The sequence below is a fragment of the Cebus imitator genome, unplaced genomic scaffold (assembly GCF_001604975.1).
Source record: "Cebus imitator isolate Cc_AM_T3 unplaced genomic scaffold, Cebus_imitator-1.0 Scaffold21, whole genome shotgun sequence".
Classification (NCBI taxonomy): domain Eukaryota; kingdom Metazoa; phylum Chordata; class Mammalia; order Primates; family Cebidae; genus Cebus; species Cebus imitator.
The window spans coordinates 5,178,606-5,183,017 of record NW_016107336.1 but is presented as its reverse complement, the minus strand read 5'-3'; the positions used below and the strand labels follow the sequence as shown (position 1 = coordinate 5,183,017).

The 4,412-nt window shown below is 39.5% G+C and overlaps 1 non-coding gene across 1 annotated transcript; it reads left to right on the top strand.

Moving 5' to 3' along the window:
- Window positions 1-1,734: 1,734 nt before the first annotated feature.
- LOC119470084 lies at window positions 1,735-1,838 on the top strand. Its single transcript, XR_005198959.1, has one exon. It is a non-coding gene; the product is annotated as a U6 spliceosomal RNA (small nuclear RNA).
- The last annotated feature ends 2,574 nt before the right edge of the window (window positions 1,839-4,412 follow it).

Below are 4,412 nucleotides of genomic sequence, written 5' to 3'. Positions count from 1 at the left end.
AAACCCCATCTTTAAAAAAAAAAAAAAAAGAAAGAAAAGAAAAGAAAGAAAGAAAAAGAGAGAGAAAGAGAGAGGGAGGGAGGAAGGAAGGGAGAGAGGGAAGAAGGAAGGGGAAGGAAAAGAGGAAGGAAGGAAAGAAGGAAGGAAAGGAAGAAGGGAGGAAGGAAGGGAGGGAGGGAAGGAAAGGAAAAAAGGAAGGGAGGGAGGGAGAGAAGGAAAGGAAGAAAGGAAGGAAGGGAGGAAGGGGGGAGGGAGGGAGAGAAGGAAAGGAAGAGAGGGAGGAAGGGAGAGAAGGAAAGGAAGAAAGGAAGGAAGGGAGGAAGGGAGCAAGGGAGGGAGAGAGAAGGAGGCAGGGAGGGAAGGAAAGGAAAAAAGGAAGGGAGGGAGGGAGGAAAAAAGAGAAAGAAAGAAGCAAATTTTACCAAGTTTTTGATTTGGGCTAAGGTCAGATGTTGATGTAAATCTAAAACCATTATGGCAACTACCATTATGAAGAAATGCGCTTTAAAACTGATTTTCTTATTTTAAGTACAAGTTACCACAGCACAATTTCACCATAGCAGAAGAATGTAGATGGTCTCACGGATTCATTATTAAAATATTTGAAGTATATACAAATTGGATTCTTTGAATTATTTTTTCCAGCTCATTTGAGGTTTAGAGTTTCAAATCCAATGTCAAAAATATTCTTAGTGACAAAAAAAAAAATATGTCCTTCTCAGTTGCTTTGCAGGATGTGGAAGAGATTACTGCTTCAGAGGAAATATATTTTGGAATGCATTGCATCCTGATGCTACAATTAGTTCTATTCTTGTTCTGAGAATGGAAAGGGGTCAGGGGCTCTGCATAACTGACACTAAGCAGCAGCGGCAGATGCAAGCTGGCAGCCAGCTCTCAGCCAGGAGCACTGGCTCGCTTTTGCCATCAGAGCCAACATAGACAAGTTAACAGAACACTTATGCAAGAATTATTGTTTCATTGTTCCTTTATTTGCTTCTACTTTGATGAGCTCAAACTTTTTTTCCCAAACATCAGACCTGTTATTGTCAACATTCCCTTAGAGCATGCTAGGTACAGTTATTTAAATGTGTTATAAAACCTCCCAAATATGAATGAAAAATACCTGCACTTACCTGAAATGCTAAGTACTGTAAGAATATAGTTCATTGCCTTTGTGCGTTTTGCTGAACTAAGAGAAATCTTACGGGTTTATTAACTAAAAGCCCAGAATAAATGCAATTATTGGGATTTTCTTAATATTATACACTGGACCTGAATAATAATCTGAGAAATAATAATCAAGCAAATAACATTACTTGCTTTTAAAAGGCTAAAAACAAATGCCTAAAGTAGCAAGTGTTCTGCTGAAAATAATCACGCAAAATGCACATATCTTGCATGCCATCAAATCTGACCATTTTTCAGGACATCCTCCGTTATTGCATTCCACACCATTCACACTCCTTGGCAATTAAGCCACCCAAGTTGTGACACGCAGATTCTGGTTTAGCTCAGCTGGGTGCTGTGTAGTGCGGTAGCATAGATGAGTCAGCCAAATACCTCACCCCACACACCTCTCATACCTATCCAGAGCCCCCAAGATTGTGATTCCCAAATATACAGAAAGCTTACAGCACATTACCTTGGCCTTGGGGGTTTGTGCATTATTCAGAGTCAACTGAAATCTGGAGACACGGAATCATCTTCTCTAACACTGCGCTATACTACACTAGCATGCTCGCTTCAGCACATATACTAAAATTGGAACAATGCAGAGAAGATTAGCACGGTCCCCGCACAAGGATGACAGGCAAATCCATGAAGTGTTCCATATTTTCAAAGATCATATGTTCTCACTCATAAATGGGAGCTAAGCTATGAGGATGTCAAGGCATAAGAATGATATACGTAATGTTTGTATTCATGTTAGTTTATTCATATTTCTTTGGGTAAGAACACTAAAACTGTCTCTGCATTTAAGATTCTGACTAGGCATGGTAGCTCACACCTGTTATCTCAGAGCTTTGGAAGGCCAGGGCAGGAGGCTCGCTTGAGGCCAGGAGTTTGATAGCAGCCTGAGCGGCATGGCAAAACCTCATCTCTACAAAAAAAATGCAAAAAAAAAAAGTTGGCCAGGTGTAGTGGCATGCACCTGCAGTCTCAATTACCTAGAAGGATGAAGCAGGAGGATCCCTTGAACCCAGGAGTTCAAGGCTACCGTGACCTACAATGGCACCACTACACTTCAGCCTGGGTGACAGAGCAAGAATCTGTCTCTTATAGGGGCAGTGGGCAGGGGTGTTAGATTCAGATGAAGCAAAAAATGAAAATAATGTTTTAGGAATGCAAAATAAGCCAGGTACAGTGGCTCATGCCTATAATTCCAGCACTTTGGGAGGCCAAGATGGGTGGATCACCTGAGGTCAGGAGTTTAAGAACAGCCTGGCCAACATGGTGAAACTCTATCTCTACTAAAAATACAAAAAATTAGCCAGGCATGGTGGCGGGCGCCTGTAATCCCAGCTGAGGCGGCAGAATTGGTTGAACCTCAGAGGCGGAGGTTGCAGTGAGCCAAGATTGGACCACTGCACTCCAGCCTGGGCAACAAGAATGAGACTCTATCAAAAAAACAAAAACAAACAAACAAACAAAAGGAATGAAAAATGAGTAACACCAGTAAAAATGTCACATCTCTGCCTTCTCAAAAACTGAATTTTATATAAAGAGCATTTTATTTGCCATTGAATTAAAACAAGATGTAAGAGCTCAGTATAATTGAATAGGTTTATATTTTCAGGCAGTTTCTGATTCTGTGAAAAGTATACTTTACATCCAAGAGTAATGACAATCATTATCAGCAACTTTCTTCAACATCTGATGTCTCTCATAAAGAGTAACATGCTACAACACTAACTCTAATAGTGAACCAAAGTACAAAAAATTAATAAGTAAAAAATTAACAATGCAGAAGAGTGTCTACATAAAAGCAAACAACTGGACTGGCTTTCATAGATCATCTAGTCCCTTTACCAATTTGTTAACAATGAAGTTAATATAATTAAGATGGGCACCTTTCAGCCAGGGGCTGTGGCTTTGTGGCTCTTCGGCCAGCTTACTTTTGGTTCGAAGAAGACAGAAGTCAAAAGGACAGAGCAAGAAACCAGTGATACCCCTTTTACCATTAGGACACGTGGCAAATGATCCTAAAGATTTTGTCACTTGAGTCTTCTAGCCAAAATTGACTTGCAAACAAAACATTCTGAAATATTTGATAGCTGAACCTTTAAATGCAGCTATTTTTGCATTTTTCCATCAAAAAGAGAGGCTGTCCAGGCACCGTGGCTCACGCCTGTAATCCCAGCACTTTGGGAGGCCGAGGCACTAGTGGATTGCTTGAGTCCGGGAGTTTGAGACCAGCCTGGACAACATGGCAAAAACTCATCTCTACAAAAAAAATACAAAAAAATTTATTGGGTGTGGCAGCATGCACCTGTAGTCCCAGCTACTCGGGGGGCTGAGGAGGAAGGATTACATGAGCTTGGGAGGTCAAGACTTCAGTGAGCCATGATGGTGCCACTGCACTCCAGCTTGGATGACAGAGTGAGACTCTGTATCAAAAGAAACAAAAAGAGAGAAGCTAATGTTGAGCCTGTCAATATTTTTCCAAAGTCTTAGAGCTCAGGAAGACTAAGGTAAATTTAGATAAAGTTGAAAAATCTCATCCACATCTCTACAAGAAATGTTGGTGAGACTCAAAAAGCAAGTTAAACAAAACAGGCACAGTTCCACTTACATCCTTGGGAAACATTTTCTGAATACTAAAAATAAACAATTCTTAAATACAAGAAAAATACATTTAAATATCAGAAAAACTTGGAAAGTACATTTTTTTTAAATCATGGTTAGTACTCACAGAAGAAATAAGACCCGAAGGAACAAAAGATCATGTCTCAGGGCAGTCCAAGTTTCACATGAATCGAAGCATCAGTTACTCTTTAAATTATTATACCAAGATACCTTTAGACCTAGTTCTTATATTTTAGAATTGTGTTTAAGATTCCGAATCCAAAATAGCTAGCAGCATTTTACTTTGATTTCCTGGAATTACAGATTAACAGAGCTAGAAAGATAGTCAAGATGATTTGTTTTGATACCTATTTATAGATAAGTGAGTATCCTGAGACCCAAACCGATGGAACGTAACACAGTGGCAAGATGAAAACAAGGACCCACATTCCTTGACTCTTAGTTTAATCTACTGAATCCTGGTTGTAATTTAAATTTTGAGATTGATTCCAACAGTAATTCCATGCATAGTTTACTACACAGGAGATTCAAAACAAAACAAAACAAAACAAAAAACCAGAAGTGGAGAGTAAGATAATAGTATAGAAACACTCCTTGAAAAAAAT